Source organism: Balaenoptera ricei, chromosome 2 (genome assembly GCF_028023285.1).
Source record: "Balaenoptera ricei isolate mBalRic1 chromosome 2, mBalRic1.hap2, whole genome shotgun sequence".
NCBI classification, from domain to species: Eukaryota; Metazoa; Chordata; class Mammalia; order Artiodactyla; family Balaenopteridae; genus Balaenoptera; species Balaenoptera ricei.
The window spans coordinates 597364-623524 of NC_082640.1; the positions used below are offsets into that span (position 1 = coordinate 597364).

General features: G+C 43.1%; 1 long non-coding RNA gene across 1 annotated transcript in view; it reads left to right on the forward strand.

Moving 5' to 3' along the window:
• LOC132356374 (uncharacterized) overlaps nt 1-21361 on the forward strand; it is an 89783-nt gene extending 68422 nt beyond the window's left edge. The window contains exon 3 of the long non-coding RNA XR_009499849.1: nt 21224-21361. This is a non-coding gene — a long non-coding RNA (uncharacterized LOC132356374). The remainder of the gene's footprint in view (nt 1-21223) is intronic.
• The last annotated feature ends 4800 nt before the right edge of the window (nt 21362-26161 follow it).

Here is a 26161-nt window from a genome sequence, read left to right on the forward strand (position 1 = left end):
TCCTTGTGAACAAGCCCAGGCTGGCCTACTGGAGGGTGAGAGACTGCATCGGGCAGATTCAAGTCAGCCCATCTGTCCCGCTGAGGCCCTAGACACACGGTAGCCCAGCCTCTAAAAACAAAGCCAGTCTGCCACTGCCAGCAGACGTATGAGGTGCCCAGCTGAGTCCAGTCCAAATTGCTGCCCAGCAGACTCACGAGCTAAATGCATAGTTGTTTGCAACGGGGCGGGGGGTGTGTGTGTGAAGCAATGAGAGCTAATTGATACAGAAACATTTATATCTCTGAAGATAGCATCACCAGGGCCAGGAGTTGGTGCTGGGAATAGGCGAGACTCTGGGAAGAGACATAGGTGGTGAGGGAGAAAGAGCCCAACAAGGCAGGTGATGTCAGTGACAGGTTTTTTATTTTTTTAATTGAAATATAGTTGATTTACAATATTGTGTTAGTTTCAGGTGTACAGCAAAGTAATTGAGTTATGTGTGTGTATATATGTATTTTTTTCAGATTATTTTCCATTATAGGTTATTACAAGAGGTTGAATATAGTTCCTTGGGCTATACAGTAAATCCTTGTTGCTTATTTATTTTATGTGCAGTAGTTTGTATCTGTTAACCCCATACTCCTTATTTATCCCTCCCCCCTTTCCCTTTGTTTTCTTTGTGAGTTTATTTCTGTTTTGTATAGATTCATTTGGATTATTTTTTAATTCAACCTGTAAGCAAAATCATATAATATTTGTCTTTCTCTGCTGACTTATTTCACTTAGCATGATAATCTCTAGGTCCATCCACGTTGCTGCAAATGACAAGATTTCATTCTTTTTTATGCTTGAGTAATATTCCATTATATATATAATGGAATATACACGTGAGATATTTTATATATATGTACAGTTTTCTTGGACTGTTCATCTGTTGCCGTGCACTTGGGTTGTCTCCGTGTCTTGGCTGTTGTAAATAGTGCTGCTGTGTACACTGGGGTGCATGTATTTTTTCAGATGAGAGTTTTCTCCGGGTAGGTGCCCAGGAGTGGGAGGTTCTTGATGGGGAGGATGGCTAGGAGACAGCGCTGAGGCTGCTGTCACAGAGTGAGGCTTTCTTCAGTGCTGCCCTAACCCCAGAATCTTCCACAAATGGCTCCGACTCATACTTATCTTGGATGAGTGGCATTTCTCAGAAATCAGAGAAAAGGAGTTGTGTTACACATCTGCGATCACAAGGGCAGGAGGGGAGGAAGGAAGGGGGAGCAGTTGCCAGAGGTGAGGCTGGGAAGAACTGAACGCTGAGAGGAAGCAAGCAATGACCAGAATCGTGAGGTAACTTGGAAGAATATGTCCTGCTCAAGAATTCCTGGAAATACTCAAAGAGTGTTGAGTTTCTCACTCTCCAGAGGTTCAGACCAGTCTTGTCTAAACCTTAGTGGGTAAAATCACCCTCACAAACCAGAGGACTTTCAGCCACTAGGAGCTGGCGTCGGGTTATACAGAGTTTCTCTACCGTACATAATGATTTGTATTTCATTCATTTTGAAACTGTGTGGCGTGTAAGTTCAGCTCCAGAATCAGTAAGAAGTAGTTTTCATCACTTCATTGCTAACTTGCTTTTAATATATCTGGAATCAAAGGAAAAATTTCTCACCAACCAATGTGAAAAGCCAGACAACAGCAAAGCAAGTGTGAAGTCAAAACTGAATTCTTGGCTGTATCTGAAGGGAAGGGGGCAACGCAGGCAAGATGCGGAAGCGGGGCCGGCCGGCACAGTTGGGGGAAGGGAAACAGTTTAGTTTGGCCGATTACAGTGGACAAGATTTAGAAATGCCACGCAATGTCTCTTTCCTCCTTAGGCGTTCCAGAACTGGTTTTGGTGTTGGTTGGTTGGTTTGGTTGGTTAGTTGGTTGTTTTGAAAACCCTGCAGCTTCCCCTCCATTGAGCCAAGAAGCTGAAGACAGTTTTTTCACGGGGAAGGGGAGACAGAACGCTACCCAGAACAAAAGAAACCCTTGCTCAGCTTTGAGTTCCAAACTGGACTTTTAATAGAAAGTCGGTAGATGCACAGTAGTCTCAAGAAATTAGACTTTCAAGCAGAAGGGTGTTTTTCTCAGACCTTTCCCAGCAGACTTCCTACATCACAAGCTCGGAGGGTCGGCTTCAGGGAGGACGAAGGCGAACGTGTGTCCGGAAGTGCCAGCCGCACGGGGGCGAGTAAGCGCCTCTGTCCCGGGAGGACCGAGCGCCTGGCAGAGGCGGGAAGAGGCGCCCCAGCTGCCGGGCCTACCTGCGAGCCTGCGGGACGTAAGAAGCCGGTGGAGGGCCGGCCGGGGCCCGGAGCCCGCACAGCAGCAGGTGCGGCTCGGCGGCCGGAGCCGGGCGGCCCCGAGTCCCCCGCCGCGGCCCCGGGGAGCGGGGGAGGCAGCGCTGGGCCGGGCCCGGAGGCTGGCGGGGCGGGGCGCGCGCGGGGCCGGGCATCGCGCGGGGCCCCTCCCGGCTGCGCCCCCCGCCGCCCGCCGCTCCGCCCGGGGCAGCCGCCTCGCGGGGGCCGGACGCCGGGCCGGCCGGGCGGCGCGCTGCCTGCAGGGGCCCTGGCGCCCGGGACAGGGGCGGGGACAGCCTGAAGGGTGCGGCGTTCGCGCCGAGGAGCCGTTTTACGCTACTCGTTCCTTTAAGTCTTCCCTCCGCTCTACTGACGTGGGACGGGCAACAATCGCATCTCTTAAGGCGCGCAGCGCGACGGCCTCCCGTAAGCGTGCGCTGCGGGAAGATGGCCGCCGCCCAGCCCGAGGGCTGCTTCCCCCGGGAGACCCGCGCCCCCCAGCCGGCAAGGTCACGTTCGGCCGCCGTAGGGGGAGACGGTGAAAGCTGAAGGAAGCTACGCCCGTTTTGGCACGTCCGAGTCGGCGCTGGTGACTTGTTTGAGCGGAGCCCCGGCGGGTGTATGTGGAGGAGGAGCGAGCGGGACGAGACGAGGGCGCGGAGGTCGTCCGTGCGGAGGCCGGGCTGCCGCTGACCGGGCGACAGTGCACGGAGGGCTTTCTCCCGGGGGACGCGACGCTCGGCGAAGTGGGCCGGTTCCGAAGGCCGAACGCGGCCTGATCCCGCTTCTGTGAGGCTCCTAAAGCGGGCGGGGTCGCAGAAGCGGAGCGCAGGGCAGGCGCCGCCGGGGGCCGGGGCCGGAGTTCCGCCGCAGGACAGGTGCTGAGATGGGCCGCGCGCTTCAGACGCGCTCGGGGGGCTCTCACGTCAGGGGCCGCTCCGCTGCCATCACACACACACACACACACACACACACAGGCGACAGGCGGACTCCGGGAGGCGCTTTCGGTTTTCTGCTTCAACATCTTTGCTGGAGCGCAGCTGCTGGACCACGGTGTGCTGGTTTCTGCTCTGCTACAAAGCGAGGCGGCCCTGCGTGTGCATCTGCCCTGGGAGGCGTTGGTGCGTCTCCTGCCTGGATTGTGGTATGACCGCTGTTTGCATGACCAGACTCCGCAAGTCGCGCATGCTAAAAGCGTGCAGTTCTTTGGATATCAGTCAAACCCCAATAAAGCTGTTTTAAAAAAAGAAAAAGGAATCGAGGGTTGTCTAAAGCTCCTAAGGGATTCTTTCACTCTTCCTCCGAAACGTCAGTGCTCCGGCCAGAGGGCGGGAGTAAATACCCTTCCCGAGGAAGGCACTCACGTCGTCACCCTCCCGGGGGGAAGGGCCACGCAGCCAGAGTGGGCGCAAGGGGGGCGCACCGAGCACCCCTGGGCCCCGTGCAGGGTCTGCCGAGTCCGAGAGGCGCACGTGTCCCCAGAGTCACGACGCCCCAGGCGGGAAAGAAGACCCGCCTTCCCTGCACGCCTTCACCTCTGTTGTCTGAGCTCATGGTCAGTTCAGTTTCAGAGAATAATCCAAATAAACCAACCTCGGAGATGACAGTGGGGTCGCTCGTCTTCTGTTTTGAATCAGCGTCACCAGCTGTCTATTGCTTCAAACGGGACAGAATGATTAAGGCGCTCCCTTAATGTTTCACACCTTGCGAGTGCAGATGAGGAACAACCGTGAGAGCTGAAAAGAGCAACACATTTCCTTCAAAGCAAAACCGGGGGCCAACCGTGACATCCCCCCCATGTGTCCACAGGGTTCAAGCAGGACGCGGGTTGGTTGGGGCCAGCGTTTTTCTGCAGCGGAGGGGCCGCATTTGCAAGCTGTCAGGGACCACGCTCGCCATCTTTATGTGCCTGGACCACATCCACAATACAAACTGAGCAGATTCTCAGGGCAGCTCCCAGCCTAGAAATATTTCTCACAGCCCCAGCGCAAACTTTTCAGAGCCCTTCAGCCTCTTTTTCTCTCTAAAAGTGCTGAATTGTACATGGGAGTTGCAGAAAACTCACGTTTGCCTTTTAGCACAACCTAAACACTGCACAGTGGAACTTTTGAGAGTTGGGTTCATTTTTTAGGCCATTTTGGTAGATTTAGTGGCACCGTTAAGAGACCTTACTGTTTTTCCAAAAGTATGACTATATCTTCTTAAATGCCTAATTTGCACCCACTGAATCACACACACTGGGAGAACTTGGCTCGTTCAGAATTAAAAATATACTGAACTGACTGAGGTAACTGGAGAGGATTCTTTGTCCATGAGTCAGTGACTGTGAAACTGTTGGGATGCTTAAAAAATAGAGTCCCTGCTAGAGACGCTGTGGAGTGTGTCTCAAGTCCACTGACTCTGCTGGTAAGGATGCCCCAAACCACCTTTTCTTATTATAGCTTTGACTAGTGAGGCTTTAAAAATAATTTTATCCGATCCAGCTATTCCACTCCTGGGTGTATACCCAAGAGAATTGAAAGCAAGGACTTGAACAGATGTTTGTGCACTCATGCTTATGTCAGCATTATTCACAATAGCCAAGTGATGGAAACAACCCAAGCGACCACTAGTGGATGGATGGATAAACAAAATGTTGTATGTGCACAGAATGAAATATTATTGCCCTGTAAAATGGCAGGAAATTCTGACATACACTACAGCATGGATAAACCTTGAAGACAATGTGCTGAATGAAATAAACCAGACACGAAAAGGCAAATATTGTACGAGTCCGCTTACATGAGGTAGCTAGGGAGGTCAAATTTATGGAGACAGAAAGTGGTTACCAGGGGCTGGAGGAGGGGAGATTAGGAGCTGGTGTTCAAAGGGTGCAAAGTTTCAGTTTGGGAAGATGAAAACATTCTGGAGATGGATGGTGGTGATGGTTACACAACAGTGTGAATGTATTTAATGCTGTTGAACTGAACAATTTTTAAAACGGTTGAAATGGTAAATTTTATGTTGTGTATATTTTACTACAATAAAAAAACTAAAAATAACTGTACACAAAATATAATGTTGACTATGGTCTTCTAGATGAATTGCCTTTGAAATTCATATCAATTTGAATTTAAAAAGTCATCACGCCAACAGAAATAGCATGACTCTGAGAGGTCTGTCAGAAGGAGAAAAAGCACTAAGACAAGATGCCTGATGATCTGGCATAACCCAAAGAAATAGTGAAAACTCGCATAAATTACAACAGTATTGGTAAAAGAAACCCCTTAACCTAACCAAGTGTGTAGACTAAGACATACCAACATGGGACCCAGTGGCCACATAAATGTGGCTAGCCTGAATTGAACTGTGCTATAACTGTAAAATACACACCAACTTCAAAGATTTAGTGAAAAACAATGTAATATATTTCATTAGTAATTTTTATTCATTAAATGTTTAAATGATAATATTTGGGATACATTTGGTTAAATTAAGCATATTAAAATTAATTTCACCTGTTTTACTTTTTTTACTACAGCTACTAGAAAATTTTATTTTATATATGTATGCAATGTATGTACTTTATTGAAGTATAATTCACATATAACATTATATTAGTTTCAGGTATACAACATAATGATATTTGTATATATTGTGAAATGATCACCACAATAAGTCTACTTAACATCTGTCACCACACACAGTTAGAAAAATTTTTTTTCTTGTGATGAGAACTTTTAAGATCTACTCTCTTAGTAACTTTCAAATATGCAGTGCAGTGTGATGAACTATAGTCACCATGCTGTACACTACATCCCGATGACTTATTTATTTTATAACACCCCACATCCCCGCCTCTGGCAACCACTGAACGAACTGTCCTCTGTATCTGTAAGTTCAGTTTTGTGGGGTTTTTGGGGGTTTTTTTAGATTCCACATATATGGATCATATGGTATTTGTCTTTCTGTCTGATTACACTTAGTGTAATGCCCTCAAGGCCCATCCATATTGTAACAAGTGTCAATACTTCATTCTTTTTTTTTTTTTTTAAAGTTGTTAGAACTTGACAGTTTTTTTTGTTGTTTTTTAAATTTTATTTCTTTCTTTCTTTATTTATTTTTGGCTGTGTTGGGTCTTCGTTTCTGTGCGAGGGCTTTCTCTAGTTGCGGCGAGCAGGGGCCACTCTTCATCGCGGTGCGCGGGCCTCTCACTGTCGCGGCCTCTCTTGTTGCGGAGCACAGGCTCCAGACGCGCAGGCTCAGTAGCTGTGGCTCACGGGCCCAGTTGCTCCGTGGCATGTGGGATCTTCCCAGACCACGGCTCGAACCCGTGTCCCCTGCGTTGGCAGGCAGATTCTCAACCACTGCGCCACCAGGGAAGCCCACTTCATTCTTTAGTATGGCTGAATAACATTCCATTGTATATATTTACGGCACATTTTCTTTACCCATCCATCAACTGATGGACACTTAGGTTGTTTACATATCTTGGCTATTGTAAATAATGCTGCAGTGAACAACGGGGTGCCTATATCTTTGCAAATTAGCATTTTAATTTTCTTCAGATAAACAGCCAGAAGTGGAATTGCTGGATCATATGGTAGTTCTATTTTTAATTTTTTGAGGAACCTCCATACTGTCTTCCATGGGGGCTGCCCCAATTTACATTCCCACCAACAGTGCAAGAGGGTTCCCTTTTCTCTATATCCTTGCCAACACTTGTTATTTCTTGTCATTTTGTTGATAGCTATTCTGATGGCTCTGAGATGATAATCATTGTGGTTTTGATTTGCGTTTCCCTGATGATTAGTGATGTTGAGCAGAAAATTTTAAATTACACAATGGCTCGTCTTATATTTCTGCTCTAGAGGTATGTGGGGTGGTTCATGGTATAACAGCATAGAGGTAGAGTTCGTTTCATGACTATGGGCTCCTTCTCTAAGGTATAAGAGACCAACTTTTAAGACTTTGTCAGTTCTGATACCTTTCTATTCCTGTTCCCTAGTCTTAGCCGTCTACTTTATAGTAGGCCCAGTACAACAAAATGTACATTGCTCTCATTTCCTCTCTGTATTCTATTCATTGTACCCCTACCAGATTAACTTTGAGAAAACCCTTGTATACATTTTTTTGCCATGCCCCAAATCCAGTAACTACATCTGGGAAGTTTGCAGATTCCGGGTTTCCCAGAGATTCTGAGTCAGCAGGTTGGGGGCAGGACCGAGACTTTGCATTTCAACAGATACCCCAGACTAGTATCATGCAGGAGGCCTGGGGAACACTGGCCTGTGGGATTAAGCTGATTCCTCAAAGTATTTCTCAAGGCTCTTTTTATCTTCATAAACTGGTTAGTCCAGTCTGTCTGAGGGAGAATGGGAAGCAAATACCTGGAGAACCTTTGGAAGAGAATAGGCCTCTGTCCTGAGCAGCTTTGATACTTGTCTGATAGAGGGCAGGGAGTTGGCTCTAAAGGTGTCTCCAGCTCTGCTATTCTTTGACCCTAAACCTAATTATGATTATCTGCATCCTCAGAGTAATTTTTCCAAGCTTCAGTCAGTTTGAGGAAGTCAACCTGTTCAATGCTGCATTTTGTAGTGCTGACATCATAATATGAATCTACATGAACCAAGATGGTTTTGACATGTGCTCTTTTTCATAAATTATTTTCCTTGCTTTTCTATTGATTAGCTCCAGGCATCTTCAGGGATGTTAACGTCAGGACTTAAACTCTCCTTCTAATAGAGTAAGGTGATGACATTGCAGACTGATGAGTTGAAGGCCATATCTGGCTCGCAGAGTCTTTCTGATTTTTCTGCATGGTTGCTGGTGTGGACTGTGTCCCCCACCCCCAAATTCATATGTTGAAGCCCTAACCCTCAATGTGACAATATTTGGAGATAGATAGGCCTATTAAAGAGATAAGTAAAATTAAATGACGTATAAGGGTGGGGCCCTAATTCCATAGCACTAGTGTCCTTATAGGAGGAAAAGACACCAGAGGTTAATCTCTTTGTGAGCACACGGCAAGAAGGTGTCTGTCTGCAAGCCAGGAAAGAGGTCTCATCATAAACCAGCCTGTCAGCCCCTTGGTCTTAGACTTCCAGCCTCTAGCACTGTGAGAAAATCAATGTCTGTTGTTTAAGCCACCCAGTCTGTTGTATTCTGCTATGGCAATGAAATTGCCAATACTTAAAATTTGGGTGATTGCCTATAAAAATCTGAATTTCTCTTGAAAAATGATAAGATCTGGCTACAGTTAGCTAGAGATGAGTAGTAATTTGCACTCTCCACTTCTCCACAGTCTCCACCACTCCCTTCTGTCTCCCAGACATGGAGGCTAAAGGTCAATTGGCAATTGTCTCAGTATTATTATTTTTTTTAATCCAGCTCTTTTCACTCATTATTTACATTACTTGCCTTACCATTGTGGATTTAGGTTTGTAACTGATAATGTAACTAATCTATTGACAAAGGTCAATTTTCTTCCAATAATGAAATAGGATTTGCATTTAACTATCCACACTATCTTGTCTGAACTCCCTTTTGATATATAGTCTTTCTTTATGAGCAAGCTAACCAGCTGTAGATTCTGAATATGTATGAACCATGCTGATGTACACTAATATACCTTTCAATCATGAAAATAAATTAGGACATAAATCTAAACTGAAATGACAAATCTTAACTCCAAACATCATGGGCCAATTATGTAATGTGCAAAGGATGTCTTTTATCAACTAACGAATCAGGGTGGCATGAACTGGCAAAAGAAAAGCTCCCTTTTGTCTTGATAGATGCAAATAAAGAATAATTACTTTTACTTGAAATTTTGAAAATAATGGATTGGGAGTACAAGGATTCCATCTGTTACATGATTTCAAGTCAGCCGTGAGAGCTGTGCATCAGAAACATTGACATATTAACTTTACATCTTGCATTTATGGAAATTAAAGCATAAGGCATTTTAAGAGCCAGAAAATGTAACAACCATTTATCAGAGAAAATGGGAGCAGAAGCTGGAGACACGGAAAGTAAAATGGAGGAAAAAAAGAAGGAAAACAATTGCTGGAATGAGGGGAAATTAATGTAACAGAGCAGGAAAAAAAAAGAGCACAAAGGAGAAAAACACGATGCTCTAAAGGAGAACAGACGTCTATGAAACTGTACTATATTTATTTATTGGTTGGAAGTGTATTTCTATTAGACTAATTCAGGCAAAATACATAAAGAAACAGTAAATCCCAATATTGGTCTTAGGCATCTACAACAGTAAACAAATGAATGGATCAAAATCATTCTTTTCAAAACAACAGTGTGTATAAAGCAATCTATCAATGACTTTTTGAGTTATTTCATTTGTCTGCTTTTGGTGCTCTTGGAATAGAATTCAGCTGCTTAGACAAAAAAAATTTTCAGAATTTAGTTATGGGCCATTTCAGCATGCTTCAAGTACGCTGTACTACTATTAGTTGTAGTTGAAAGCTATTACAAATGTGCATTTTTGTAGGTTAAAGTATATTATAGTGTTTTAGATGTTGAAGCGACCATTCTTTCGTCAAAAAAAAAAAAATTTATGTATGGGTTGTGTCTCCCATTTGTAAACTGAGGATCTCTCTTTTAAAGTTAGTATGAGGAAGAATGTCTGCCTTAGAAGTTTCCAAAGAATAAAAAAGTAAAATTCACTGAGAGTGTTTTTATTTTAAAAAGTAATTCATGTTTATTGTAAAATAGTTTAGAAAACACAGATGAGCAAAAGAGACAACAAAAATCATTCTTACTCCACCATTCAGAAATAATCACTTCTTTGACTAATCACAGTGTGGTGTGTATAAGTCCCATCTTCTTTCATTGTGACTAGCTACATGTATATAATTTTAAAAATGTGATCACACTGTATACATTGTTTCAGAACCTGCTTTCCAATTTAACAATGTCTTGCGAAAAGCTTTCCATGTCATTAACTATTATTCTACAACATGATTTCACGGTGAGGTTGCACCATAATTGAATTAACCAATTTTTCCCTAACATTTTTACCATTATAAATAATGACGTGCTGAACACCCTTGTACATAAACCCGTGGGCATAATCCAAAGGGCACAAAAAAATTAAAAAGCTTCTGGTGTGCGTTGCCAAATTGTCCTTGCAGAATAACTGTGCCCATTTAGATAGACCCTAGTATGATACGAGATTAGCCGTTTTACCAGTTCTCCTGTATTTTAAATGAGAGCACAAGTAGGAAGTACCTAATACAGTGACAGCATTAGGTAGTATCATATACAATGTTGTTCTCTTTCTACTCCTTTCTCACTGAGTAAGAGAATTCCACTTTTTACAGTTAAGTACAGGAGGAACATAGGTGTTTTTGGGGCACTTAATGCATTTGAGGCAGTGAGGTTCTTTTTTTTTTTTTTTTAACCTGATTATTTTTTATTTTATTTATTTTTATTTTTATTTATTTATTTATTTATTTATGGCTGTGTTGGGTCTTCGTTTCCGTGCGAGGGCTCTCTCCAGTTGTGGAGAGCGGGGGCCACTCTTCATCGCGGTGCGCGGGCCTCTCACTGTCGCGGCCTCTCTTGTTGCGGAGCACGGGCTCCAGACGCGCAGGCTCAGTAGTTGTGGCTCACGGGCCCAGTCGCTCCGCGGCATGTGGGATCCTCCCAGACCAGGGCTCGAACCCGTGTCCCCTGCACTGGCAGGCAGACTCTCAACCACTGCGCCGCCAGGGAAGCCCCAGCAGTGAGGTTCTTAAATAAGTGGGTGTCCTTACTGTTTTCACTGAATTGTAAGAATAGACATAGCCTATTCCATTCTTGTCTTTTATGGAATGTGATTACATACCTTCAATTATTTGGACTGTGAAATTTTCTTTATTATTTTTAACCTAAGCTTGTTAGATGGCTGTCCATTTATCAACAACTGAATTTCTCATTTTCCTAAGTGGAAATAAATTTTCCAAATATTTTGAATCATTGACTTTCAAGTCCATGCAAATGCCTTAGAGATGCATAATGGTAATTCCAAAATCTATCAAAATAATAGGACTTGCAATGTCATTCCCTAAGACATCTAACCTTCCACTCACTTTCAGAACCTAGAGAAGTTTTAAAAAGAAACTATCTTCACACAAGTCATCCTGAGAGGCAAAATAATAGTGACTACAAACAGCAGAATGATGGTGACCAGGATTTCTAAAAGGAAACTTTCCAAGCTAAAGACAGTAGAAGATCAAAGAGTATCTATTTAAAATTCCTTCCACCTTAAACTGCTTTCAGACTGAAATAGCCAGCTATCATGAAGAACATATTGGATTCTCAGGATGTCCTGGGAAGAATAAAACCTAAAAGAGAACTTAGTCGCTGAAAACTTAGAATTAATGTCGTCAGCTTTAAAGCAGAAAACAACTATAAAACAAAACATCTTATACAAAAACTAAAGCAAAAAAAAAGTAAGTGCTCTCCCATGGAGAGAGAAAAGATGGTCTCTTTGCATGGAGTAGCAAAGAAATAGTGTGATCTTCGGCATGTTTGTTCTCTGACATCTCTGGGTGCTTTGACTCACTGCCGTTGACATTCTTCTGGTAAGGTCAGAATTTTCTGTTATGCCATTTCACACACACACACACACACACAGCCAAAGATTGACCTTTAAATTCAGTTTCTCTTTTGTTTACTTTAAAGGTACTACATTCCTGGTGCTCAAGAATTAAAAAAAAACAATTCTTAGAAATACACAAGATGATTTTCACCTTAGCTTACTGTATCTGTTTCCACAAGCTTAGTTTCCTTTAAAATGGTACTGTTGCTCTTATTTTATGCATTTAGTAATCATGCAAACGAAAGCCCCAAGCTTGCATATGGTAAAGGAACAATCCTTCCCAACCATTCATCCAGTTCTTTGTGCTGCTGCTGTTTTTTCTTTGTTTATTTTCTGCTGCTTCCCTCCACTCTCAGGACCCACTAATTCCAAGAATATTTAAAAATCTTAAAATGATGGTGAAAGCTTCCTTTAATAATAATGTAACAATAATATATTAATTTTCTATAGCTGTCATAATCCATGATTTCTAGATGTGTTTTTTTTTTTAATTTACCATCTTAATCTTATTTATTTATTTATTTATTTATTTATGGCTGTGTTGGGTCTTCGTTTCCGTGCGAGGGCTTTCTCCAGTTGCGGCAAGCGGGGGCCACTCTTCATCGCGGTGCGCGGGCCTCTCAGTATCGCGGCCTCTCTTGTTGCGGAGCACAGGCTCCAGACGCGCAGGCTCAGTAGTTGTGGCTCACGGGCCTAGTTGCTCCGCGGCATGTGGGATCCTCCCAGACCAGGGCTCGAACCCGCGTGCCCTGCATTGGCAGGCAGACTCTCAACCACTGTGCCACCAGGGAAGCCCTCTAGATGTGTTTTTAATGTTAGTAAAACACAGCTAACCAGTGACTTTAACATTAGAAATAACTACTGTTTAAAGCTAAAGGATTTACACTATTATTTAAATTCTGTTCTTTGTTAGCCTTGATACCATTTCCTTGTTTCTATTATCCTCTCTTATAACCTCCTTTGAAAAGCAGTGAAGATGAATTGGTGTTTTACAAAACCGTAAAGTTCTCAGAAATGCCTTACCTTTTTATCGGAGAATCTTCCACTGGTATAATTTTCATCCTGTACAGGCTTTTCATTTCATATAAATTATTTACATTTAATTCAGTTAAGTTTATGATCTTCTCCAAATTATGAAAAACATACACAGTACTTAATATTTTTCAATAAAACCTTCCCTGCTCTGTAAAGCATTAAATGAGATTGTCAGTTTACTGAGTGGATGCGTACAAAGCTATTTTCCTCGCTAGTTTCAGATGCGCGGGACGGTTAGTTCCCAAACATTGCAGCACACCAAGGTTACATATGTGATTCTTTTAAGTGGCTTCTAATGTTTCTATAACCTGATAAAATGCCATTAATCCTTTGTAGCCACTTTTTTAAAAGTATTGTTTGTGCTGAAAACAAGTTCAGAAATTCAAAGCAATTTTCTGTCAAGTAATATTATCCTTACATCAGCATAAACTAATTCTTTCAATAAAAGTGTTGGTGAATCCTGTGAGGGAAATAAAACATCTAATTGTTTATACTTTGGAAATCCAAAAGTGAAAATCTCACTCATTGCTTATGTTTTTGTGATTTGCATTATCTGGTACAGTGACAGTTGTTACACGTTGTCTTCTCAGATGTTTGATAGTTTTAGGAGAAACTTGGAATGACCTCGGGATGCTCTCTCTCAGCCCAGCTGCTTAACTCTGGATTCTATTCCGTAACAGTTTGTGAAATCAGCACATCTCCTCACAGCTCTCCCGTGGGTTGCAAGCAATCAAACAAACAAAACCATAGTGTCAGGACAGTTAGATTGGTTTAACAGAAAGGGAATTCTAAAGACATTCGTGAATGACTCTAAAAATGCACAACAGGAAGGCCATATCTTTATTAGAATCACCACAAATACAAAAGCATCGCCGATATATATACACACACACACACACACACAAGCCGTGTACATATTCTCAAATTCCTGGAAAATTATCACAAATATATTGGCTTTACATGGCATTACATGGCATATCCCTAAAATAGAACAAAAATACCCATACAATTTTTGGATGAACAGCATCCTTTGCATTTCTAAATTCCTGTGTTTTCAGACATTTGTTTGTAAAGGATTTGCTATGAAATGTTTCCCAGTTGAGGCCTCCTGGCCCTGGGAGTGACGTGGCCTGTGTCGTGTAACATTTGGTAGCTATAATGTCCGTTCAAGTTTCAAGTGTATCTCGCCTTTTCTGTAGCAAGAGCCAACCTGCGAATGTTGGATATACAGCCAGCTGCGGCTTCCTGGAGATCCTGGTCAGGTGACCCCACCATATGCAATAGAAGCTGCCACACACGGAGGAGCAGGGGGAGAAGGGAAATAAGAATAAAGCCATTAATCTAAACACTTTACGTAAAGTTAGGCTATAAGAATGATGTTAAATAGGAAATGCTTTTTTTTTTTTTTTTTTTAACTTTGGGTTTATTTATTTATGGCTGTGTTGGGTCTCCGTTTCCGTGCGAGGGCTTTCTCTAGTTGCGGCAAGCGGGGGCCACTCCTCATCGCGGTGCGCGGGCCTCTCACTATCGCGGCCTCTCTTGTTGCGGAGCACAGGCTCCAGATGCGCAGGCTCAGTAGTTGTGGCTCACGGGCCCAGCTGCTCCGCGGCATGTGGGATCCTCCCAGACCAGGGCTCGAACCCGTGTCCCCTGCATTGGCAGGCAGATTCTCAACCACTGCGCCACCAGGGAAGCCCCAGGAAATGCTTTTTAAGTCACCAAAAAAAAGGCCGAGAAATTCCACTGTGGCAAATGCAAATATAAACGGTACTTAATCAGATGCAGGAATTTCTCATGAAATTCTTACCTTTTTATTTAATGGTGCTGAGCTAGACCTGTTTCTCCCTCCTTTCTTCGGTCACCTAACTGCTCGAAATTTCTGCTTTGAAATTTCTCTTGCATCCTTTGTGGCTTTTCCACCTCTGGAGACAAGCCAGCAGCATATCATGCCTAGACTGTTGGTGCATCCTCCGAGGCTTAATCTCCCTACATTCCAGTCTACCCCATCGTGTCACAACCTAATTATATCAGCCCCTTAATAGAGACTTTCACTGACTCCCAATGCCAGCTAACTAGAGCCCAGTCTCTTAGCCTGTCCTTGAAGGATTTCTGTGCTCTGGCCTCAGTTTACCTTTCTAGCCATTCATCTTTCTCCTGTTCCATCCTGTACTCCAAGGTCACGCTTCCCCACTTCTTTTGCCTTGATTGGTGCCATTACTCTACCTAAAGTGCCTTCCCATCTCCTTCTCTGACTCTCCGTTATCCACCTTTCATGGCCCAGCTAACTTTTCTACAAAGCCTCCACTGATTTCTGTCAAACAGAATGCCATTTCTCCCTCATCGGAACTTTCATAGTTGTTTGCTCAAATGTCTGTTGCTATACTTGTAGTCTTCCCTTTTTCACAGACTTGTATTAATGCTTTTTGTCCTACTTTAGATTGTAAACTCTGGAAGAATCTTATAAAACCATAGAGTGCCTGATACACAGTAGATGCCAAATAAATATCAAGTAAATTAATTAGAACTTTTAAAATCTATCAATTATAATTCTAACTAATAGTTCTGATGAAAGATTTAAAATGTACTTTGAATTGAACATTTTTCATACAGTAGCCTTTGAGTACAAATGTGGATAATGTCATAGAATGAGGATGTCTTGATAAGGAAAGAAATATATTGTAAAGAAAAATATTGTGAAACATCTTAAATATGGCAGGCTTAGGAGTCTGGCTTTTATTCTGCAGGTAATAAAAGGAAGTTGCTGAAGCACTTTAATGAGGAGAGTGACATGGTCATATTTGTATTTTAGAAAGATAAATTTTATGGCAACTTAATAGAATAAGGACTGTGGAGAGAGGGGGCTGGTGGGAACTGCAACACATCAGGCCAGAGGCGATAAGAACTGAGTAAAGCAGAACCGGAAACAGCATGGAAGGAATGAGTTCAAGGGATATTTAGGGACTAAACTGTTCAACAGATGGCCCAAGGACAGCTGGTTATCCAAAGAGAAGAAAATGAAAATGTAATGTAAATGTATGTAATCTCATACATAAACATCCATTCCAGGTAGACTGATGACTTAAATAAGAAAGCAAAATGTGAAACATTTAGGAGGTTGTACAAGAGGAGACCTTGATCACACTGGGGTATTGAAGGGTGTCTGGCCTCTCCGTTTCTTGACCTCCTCATGTCAGTGATTTTCACCACACTTTAGCCCCCACTTCCAGGGTCACACCCTGGTTCTTATTTCTATTTTATTTTTATTTTTATTTTTCATCACTCTCAACGGTCCAACCTCCAGACTCTTTGATTTGGCCATTGAACTTACTTGTTTGCTCTCATCACGACCTCTAGCCCACTGGCCTGTGTACTTTTTCTTAAACCATCTCCTGTCTTTACTTCCTCCATAACCAGTTTAGATTCTACAGTCCATCTTTTCATTCATTCTCTTACCAGTTTCTTAAGCCTCCTTAAGCCAAAGAATAAGTTTAATCAGAGAAGTGAGAAAATGCAGAAACAAAGGAAAACAGTCCAACAAGACTAAATAAAAATAGTTTAGTCATTAAGCAAAGTCAAGGACCTTTAGTTCCTCTTCAAGGGCTATAGGTAATATTCTGAGCCATGTCCTGTGAGCCATCCTGTAGGTACTTAAACGATCAAGATGACTCTGGTCAGACCACCGCGTGACCAATGTCAAGATGACCGTCAGAGCTGACTGTGCTGTTTCTGCACAGAGCCCCCTCCCTCTGTCTATAAACGCTCTTGCCCCCTGATTGTCAGGGGGGTGTGGGAGGGAGTAGGCCCTTGGACAGGGGTTCACCCTCCCCCCACCCCCGATCCGGTTACCAGCATCCAAAATAAAGCAAACTCTCCTTTCCACCGACCTTGCCTCTTTATTGGCTGTTGAGCGACAAGCAGCTAGACCCCACTTCTGGTAACATCTTCTCTGTAGAAACCATCCCCTGGCTCCTGTTGGTGGGGCCCTCCTAACCATTTTCAATTTGGTGCCGCCTGATTTGAATCAATGTTTGCTCAAATAGACTCTTGTAAATGCCTCAGTTTATCTTTTAAGAGTGTTACTGAGAGTTTTTCTCCAGCATCATTCAGTAACCTAGGTGTAGGATGTAGGACAGAGGACATATATTATAGGATTGTAATTCATTTGAACAGCGATGCAGTCTGGGCTGGGCTGGAAGGGAAGTAAAACAGAAGTCTACTGATAATCTGGGAGAATTAGGAAGAGAGACCTCAGCGAAGTAGGAAAACAGTGTCAGTGGGAATGAAGCATAGGAAGAAGTTGAAAAATAGGACATTATAGTCTGAGAATGGATTATTTGGAGTTTACGATTTATAGATAAGGTTGTCTTGAGAATTGACAAAGTCCGGGATGTGGCCATGGGAATATAGGTCAGTATAAGATTGTTACACAGTTTTATACACACACACACACACACACACACACACACACACACACACGAACACACTTAATTTATAGTCTCATTCTCTGTCTCTGTCTCTGTCTCTCTCTCTGCAGAAAGAGGAAATAGTGGAAAAGTGGAAGGAAGAACAGAGTAGTAGCCAGCTCTCCTTGGCTACTGCAGCGCGTAGCTTAAAAGTCCTTCTATAGCAGCTCACACTTGAACCCCTTTCCTAGCTTGCAACTTTCAACTCTTGATCTACAGTTTGGTATTTTTACCAATCTACTTATTTGTTTATGCCTCACCTATTATATGAAAGCTTTTAAAGCAGATACGACGACATGAAATTTAGACTGTCTCTTCTGAATGCGTATTTAGCACAGAAGTTCATCCACCACTTTTTTTTCATGCTCTCACAGATTTTAGTCTCCCACCTCATCACTGTAACCTTCCATTATCTTCATGTGTGGAGCGCTTGCTGTAAACGTGGGGAGCTCACGCTGCCGCATCATTACTAAATCATTAACTAAGAGCATCCCAGGCTTGACGTCGAGGGAGCCTAAATACTCCTTTATTCGCAGGGGGTCCTGTTTTCCCCTTCATTCTACTTTCCAATCTTCAAATTAGTTACTTTATCAAAACCAAACGTTCCAATCAGTTTCTCGGCAAATTATATAATCACTTGAGGGTTTTCTCCTTCCTTTTCCCAAGTACAGTAGATGATTAATATGAGTTCATGAGTTCCCTCGCTGATTCCACTGTCTTATAAAATACAGCACTAACATTCTCCCACCAGTCTAAATCACTTTAATAGACAATATTTATTACTATATTAATTTTTTACATTATAGTCATGTCATCATAATGAATAATGTCAGTTACCTGTGGATGTTTCTGGGGCCTGATGCCACCTTAAAAGCTTGATTTCTACAAGCAAATGGGATGTAGAAAGGGTCCAGTGTCCAACTGCCCTGCATATGCTCTTCAGAAAACTGGAGGACGACAGGGGCAGAGACTTGCTACGGAGAACTCACCTCAGCTTGCGTCGCAGGGACAGCCTGCCTCACTCTGCTCTAGTCTGGGCCTCTCCCGCAGCAGTTTCTGTGGTTGGTTTTTTAAGTCTGGGGAGACGTGGAATGGAGCTCCAGCTGCGAACCCCAACTACCTGCCTGAGTGAGGAACTAGACGGCTCCTCACGCTGTCCAGCTCCTCTGTAGAAAACGCAGTGTCAAATAGGAGTCAAGGCCGTGGGCTTTGAGGTTGCAGCTCCTTGGATTTGTATCCTGACTTCTCCACTTACTGGGCAAGTTATGGAACCTTTCGGCTCTGCCTTCTCATGTGTTTAATGGGATCACCTACCTCTGAGGGTCGTCGTGAAGATGGATGAGACAGTACACACCTTTAAAGGTGCTTGACCACCTGTGTTCACAGGCTCTTGCGGTCTCTCTATCTTTTGATCTTTGTATCCACCCCCCCTTCCCCTCTTCCAGTTTTGTCTGATTGTTCCCTGAGGCCGTGTGTGAGGGGGAAACTGGAGAAGCACAGGCAGGGAGACGTTACACCAGAAAGGGCAGAGGATTCCTTGTGGAGAGAAGCAACAACAGATGGGAAGGAAAGGGGAAAGGCAGAGAGAGGGCAGAGGATCCACCCGGTTTTGAAGAGAGGGTTTGGAGAGCTTGGAGTAGGGGGCTTATTTGGGAGCAACTTCAGAGAGAGAGAGATACTGAGCGGAACAAAGGTAGGAGACTTTAAAGAGCTTAACGGTACATGACTGTGCTCTGTAGCTTCAAGAGAGAGGGAAACCAGGATAACAGTTACTTTCAGGTGCTCCTGGGCGGCCGGGCTTGTGTGTCTCGGACTGCACGTCCCCGTCACGAATGGACCATGGGAGGCTGCCTTCGTACAGGCTATGCATTCGAATCCCGAAAACCAAGGGCCCAGGACAAAGTAAGTGCTCTGTAATCGCCATCCATTATCATGGTGACTTCTTCACCAGTTCCAAAGTCTGGTTCTGGCATTTATTCGTTGGAGCCCAGCCCTGGTTAGCTGGAGAAGAACAAGGAAGCAGGCATTTTGGCCCTGTGGTCCGTCTGCCCCCATCGCACTTGCTCCAGGCCCTCCCTTGTCTCTGGTTGACTCCGTGGGTACCGATGGTCCAGGCTTCACTTGGCCTCAGCCACTGCCGCCGCTGCCTGGCACGGCTCCCTCGGAAAGCAGCCCATTGGCTGATGCCTGCCAAGAACGGGCCGGCGTTTTGCCCATGCTCCCCCTCCGACCTGGGTGTTGTTCTGTGGTTCCCTCTCCAGCTTTCCAAGAGTCGGATGCATTTATTCCCAAGCCCTTGATGCCAGTCACATAATTTCACATTACCTAAACCAGTGAACAGTGAGTGTGAAACGTCTGGCGTGCTGTTGGCACCTGTGTCTGTGACAGAGCCTGTGGCGAGCTGGCGGCCCCCGAGTCTACTGGACGGGGCTGCTGGGAGGGCCTGCCCTGTGCCGTCACACACGCTATGTGAGAACAGTGTCCAGTCAACGCCAGTGCCTTGTATGACGCAGCTGCGTAAATGACTTTGTCTGTTACCGAACTTCTACTCCTGAGCGCGTCAAAGGGACTACTGCTCTTCGGGGAATTAATTTCGCCTCAGTTTCTCGCTCTCGCCGTGAGGTTTCCTTCCGTATCCAACGTGCTGGTGAGTGAACGTTTGGCCTAAAAGCTTGATCAGGGAAGCCCAGCAGTCCAGTGTTTTAAACGACTAAAACGTAGACGACGGTGAAAGGTTTAAAAATAGATGAAAGGAGAAAAGCATGGCTTAGAAAGGTACGTGTGGTAGAGGTGACAGCTGCCCCCTTAAACATGGCTTCAGTGACTCACTGGCCTCCGGCCACAGGCTACCTGATGTTTGTACAGCGTGAAATGGTTTTATTAGCTACCAAGCTTACTATGTGCCAGGCACTGGGATTTTTTCTTTGTTGGTTAATCTTATCCTGCTCTGGCCATTTCCCTTAGCCAGGAACGTTCTCAATCAAGGGTGCGGAGTTGGACGTGTAACATTCTCTGCCCGCTAAAGGTAGGAAGGGCTTGATGCTTGAGAGGCATTCCTAGGACCCTCTCTGGGTGATGCTGCTTTCTGAATTTATTTTCCCTGAACTTTATTTTGCCGTTAATGAATGCTACTCGTTGCGTTGTTAATACCTCCAGAGGCTGTGTAGCTAATGCTGCTTTACAAACTGAGTAAGGATGTGCGACTTTCCCAAACCATTATCTGAACAACATGTACTGTGTATGTGTCTTGGTTTTGAATTAGGCTCAGGAATATACGTTTTTCTTAAGAGCTTCACAAGCAAACTAGGGCACCCGGAGGAACGCTTTAAGACGACTATAAACAGCCACATAATGGAAACTTAGTGCAAAATCCTGCATTTGAGGGGCAGCTAGCAGAAAGGAAAGAGCAGCGTGTTTTCAAATCACTAACACACGTGGCAAGGGGAAGGTGGTATGTGATACTTTGCGGTCATGACTCAAAAGGAGTACTTTCCTTAGGAAGGTGAGATGCAAACTGGAAACAAGTGATTATGGAATTGGTATGCATTTTTTTTCCAGTATATATTTTTTGATTTGTAGACTTTTTCCAACTATAAAAACATTTAAAAATCTTATAAGGAGGAAAAACACCTCCGATTTACCTTTTTGAAGTGTTTGTTCCTTTCAAAAACTTTCCTCTTTTTCACCCTCCCCCTCCCCCAAACATACCCAGAGACCTTAAATTTATTGGGAGTTTCATATATACACTGAAGGAAAACCAGCTCCCTTGCTTTAGAACTTAATTGCACAGAGCACTTTAAAACATCATTAAAACACTTAACTTTTCACAGCGTTGGTGTGAACGAGAACACGGGGAGGTGCACCGAGAGGGGTCTGTGGATTGGGCCCACGAGTACTTCTTCCAGTGGCAAAGGCTTTGATCACAAGGCACATGCCCTCAGAATGCAGCTGTGACCCGAGCTTCACATCCCCTGGAAGGTGAGACAAAGGTAGCAAGGGAATCGGAGTCTGTGTCCAATTTCTACTTTTACAGCTAACAGTTCGTGACTTTATGTAATATTTCAGTTGTATGAAAAGTACCAATTTGAGTGATAACACATTTTCTTGTGGTTTGACTTGACATTGTTCGGGCGAACCCAGGCTGGGAATAGGAGTTCTCATTAGAGCCGGAGGAGCGCTGAAATACCTGCATGCACGCCGAGCTCAGCGGGTTTCCCAGAAAACTCTGGCGTTCCCAGAGCCGATCTGAACCCTTCTTCTGCTGTCAGTTTCCCAGGCACTGAGGTGAGGTTTGCGCGACCCGGGAACGCACGATGCCTCTGGGCCCTGTCCTCCGGGCCGGTGGCCTCCTGGCCGTCCGGCGGACTGGGCTCTGCTGCAGAGACTCTGGGTGGGTCCCGACCCCAACTCTGAGCCTTGGTAACTCATTTCACGTGGCAGCTCCCCAGAGCCATGGGCCTCAAAACACATTTCACATTTGCTGGTTGGGGCAAAACTTTTGATTGTGCTTTTCGGTGAAGTGAAGCAAGGAGCTTGCCTTTCCACGGTGTCTGCTTGCCTCGGGGTCACAGGAGCACGTGCCCTGTGATCCAAGGGCCGTGTCCACAGAGCTTGGGAGGGTCTGCTGGTTCCATCCACTGCCCTCTCTGTGTAGACGTTCCTTCACACTGGAGTAGGTTTGTCCTCTGGTTTTCCCTCAAGTTGTCTTTACATGAGCCTTCCACTAGAGCGCTGTTGCACCCTGATACACACACACACACACACACACACAACACACACACACACACACACACACACAGAGGAGATTACAGAGTGTTGGGTCTGCTGCTGTCCTGGGTGGGAGAAATAGGTCACATAACAAAGAATGCCCTAACAGCCCTCTTCTACAGAATGCTAGAAATGGAGAATGACTTGGTTTCTGGCTGGATCAGGAGTTCATGGGACCCTGCTCTCTGCTAGAGGAAAAGGAAGCGACAAGTCTCTGCACGCCCTGGGCAGAAGCTCACACTGTCACTTGGAACAGCCTCAAGTCACTCTTCCATTTTTCTTCCTATCAAATATAAAGAACATTTGTGTCTACAGAGGTTTCCCGGATAAGAATGCCAAAGAAAAGATAGCATAAGGATGGATAAAAAGACACAAATGGACACGGTTGTTTAGAATTGCATTTTGCTATTGGGTAGATCAAAGTGACAAAGGTAATTCTCTGGAGTAAAAAAGAAAAAAGAACGTAGTCATAGATTATGGAAGGTAGTGGCTGTGAGTTCACACCTTGGGTTCAGACAGTCCGGTTTTGAGTCTTATATTCTGCTCACTGTGTATGACCTGGGGTAACTTTCCCTGAGCCTCAGGTTTTTTTTTTTGTTTTTTTTTTGTTTTTTTTTTGTTTTTTACAAGAGATATATAGACTGACACCAAGCATTGTACATGGATGACCACAACAAAAGCAACAATGATTGCAATTACCAAACATGAAACACACCCATACTATGTCATAATATTGACATTCAGTCCATGAGCCTCAGTTTTTGTTCTTTTCTTTTTTTTTTTCATTTGTGTAAGTACATGTTTTCACTTTATTGTGGCACACTATTCCAATTAGGATTTCTGCATGATACTTTTTTTTGAATTTTATTTTATTTATTTTTTTATACAGCAGGTTCTTATTAGTCATCCATTTTATACATATTAGTGTATATATGTCAATCCCAATCTCCCAATTCATCAAACCACCACCCCACCCTGCCACTTTCCCCCTTTGGTGTCCAAACGTTTGTTCTCTGCATCTGTGTCTCAATTTCTGCCCTGCAAACTGGTACATCTGTACCATTTTTCTAGGTTCCACATATATGCATTAATATACGATATTTGTTTTTCTCTTTCTGACTTACTTCACTCTGTATGACAGTCTCTAGAGCCATCCATGTCTCTACAAATGACCCAACTTCGTTCCTTTTTATGGCTGAGTAATATTCCACTGTATATATGTACCACTTCTTCTTTATCCATTCATCTGTTGATGGGCATTTAGGATGCTTCCATGTCCTGGCTATTGTACATACTGCTGCAATGAACATTGGGGTGCATGTGTATTTTTGAATTATGCTTTTCTCTGGGTATATGCCCAGTAGTGGGATTGCTGGGTCATATGGTAGTTCTATTTGTAGTTTTTTAAGGAACCTCCATACCGTTCTCTATAGTGGCTGTATCAATTTACATTCCCACCAACAGTGCAAGAGGGTTCCCTTTCTCCACACCCTCTCCAGCATTTGTTGTGTGTAGATTTTCTGATGATGTCCATTCTAACTGGTGTGAGGTGATACCTCATTGTAGTTTTGATTTTCATTTCTCTAATAATTAGTGATGTTGAGCAGCTTTTCATGTGCTTCTTGGCCATCTGTATGTCTTATGTGGAGAAATGTCTATTTAGGTCTTCTGCCCATTTTTGGATTGGGTGGTTTGTTTTTTTAATATTGAGCTGCATGAGCTGTCTATATATTTTGGAGATTAATCCTTTGTCCATTGATGCATTTGCAAATATTTTCTTCCATTCTGAGGGTTGTCTTTTCGTCTTGTTTGTAGTTTCCTTTGCTGTGCAAAAACTTTTAAATTTCATTACATCCCATTTGTTTATTTTTGTTTTTATTTTCATTACTCTAGGAGGTGGATCAAAAAAGATCTTGCTGGGATTTATGTCAAAGAATGTTCTGCCTATGTTTTCCTCTAAGAGTTTTACAGGGTCCGGTCTTACATTTAGGTCTCTAATCCATTTTGAGTTTATTTTTGTGTATGGTGTTAGGGAGTGTTCTAATTTCATTCTTTTACATGTAGCTGTCCAGTTCTCCCAGCACCACTTATTGAAGAGACTGTCTTTTCTCCATTGTATATCCTTGCCTCATTTGTCATAGATTAGTTGACCATAGGTGTGTGGGTTTACCTCTGGGCTTTCTATCCTGTTCCATTGATCTATATTTCTGTTTTTGTGCCAGTACCCTATTGTCTTGATTACTGTAGCTTTGTAGTATAGTCTGAGGTCTGAGAGCCTGATACCTCCAGCTCCGTTTTTTTCCCTCAAGATTGCTTTGGCTATTTGGGGTCTTCTGTGTCTCCATACAAATTTTAAGATTTTTTGTTCTAGTTCTGTAAAAAATGCCATTTGTAATTTGATAGGGATTGTATTGAATCTGTAGATTGCTTTGGGTACTATAGTCATTTTCACAATATTGATTCTTCCAATCCAAGAACATGTCATATCTCTCCATCTGTTTATTTCATCCTTAATTTCTTTCATCAGTGTCTTATAGTTTTCTGCATACATGTCTTTTGTCTCCTTAGGTAGGTTTATTCCTAGGTATTTTATTCTTTTTGTTGCAGTGGTAAATGGCAGTGTTTCCTTAATTTCTCTTTCAGATTTTTCATCATTAGTGTATAGGGATGCAAGAGATTTCTGTGCATTAATTTTGTATCCTGCAACTTTACCAAATTCATTGATTAGCTCTAGTAGCTTTCTGGTGGCATCTTTAGAATTCTCTATGTATAGTATCATGTCATCTGCAAACAGTGACAGTTTTACTTCTTCTTTTCCAATTTGTATTCCTTTTATTTCTTTTTCTTCTCTGATTGCTGTGGCTAAAACTTCCAAAACTATGTTGAATAATAGTGGTGAGAGTGGACATCCTTGTCTTGCTCCTGATCTTAGAGGAAATGCTTTCAGTTTTTCACCATTGAGAATGATGTTTGCTGTGGCCTTTATTATGTTGAGGTAGGTTCCCTCTATGCCAACTTTCTGGAGAGTTTTTATCATAAATGGGTGTTGGATTTTGTCAAAAGCTTTTTCTGCATCTATTGAGATGATCATATGATTTTTCTTCTTCAGTTTGTTAATATGGTGTATCACATTGATTGATTTGCATATATTGAAGAATCCTTGCATCCCTGGGATAAATCCCACTTGATCATGGTGTATGATCCTTTTAACGTGTTGTTGGATTCTGTTTGCTAGTATTTTGTTGAGGATTTTTGCATCTATATTCATGAGTGATATTGGTCTGTAATTTTCTTTTTTTGTAGTATCTGTGTCTGGTTTTGGTATCAGGGTGATGGTGGCCTCATACAATGAGTTTGGGAGTGTTCCTTCCTCAGCCACTTTTTGGAAGAGTTTGAGAAGGAGGGGTGTTAGTTCTTCTCTAAATGTTTGATAGAATTCACCTGTGAAGCCATCTGGTCCTGGATTTTTGTTTGTTGGAAGATTTTTAATCACAGTTTCAATTTCAGTGCTTGTGATTGGTCTGTTCATATTTTCTATTTCTTCCTGGTTCAGTCTTGGAAGGTTATACCTTTCTAAGAATTTGTCCATTTCTTCCAGGTTGTCCATGTTATTGGCATAGAGTTGCTTGTAGTAGTCTCTTAGGATGCTTTGTATTTCTGCGGTGTCTGTTGTAACTTCTCCTTTTTCATTTCTAATTTTATTGATTTGAGTCCTTCCGTCTTTTTCTGGATGAGTGTGGCTAATGGTTTATCAAGTTTGTTTATCTTCTCAAAGAACCAGCTTTTAAGTTTTATTGATCTTTGCTATTGTTTTCCTTGTTTCTATTTATTTCTGCTCTGATCTTCATGATTTCTTTCCTTCTGCTAACTTTGGGTTTTGTTTGTTCTTCTTTCTCTAGTTCTTTTAGGTATAAGGTTAGATTGTTTACTTGAGATGTTTGTTGTTTCTTGAGGTAGGATTGTATTGCTATAAACTTGCCTCTTAGAACTGCTTTTGCTGC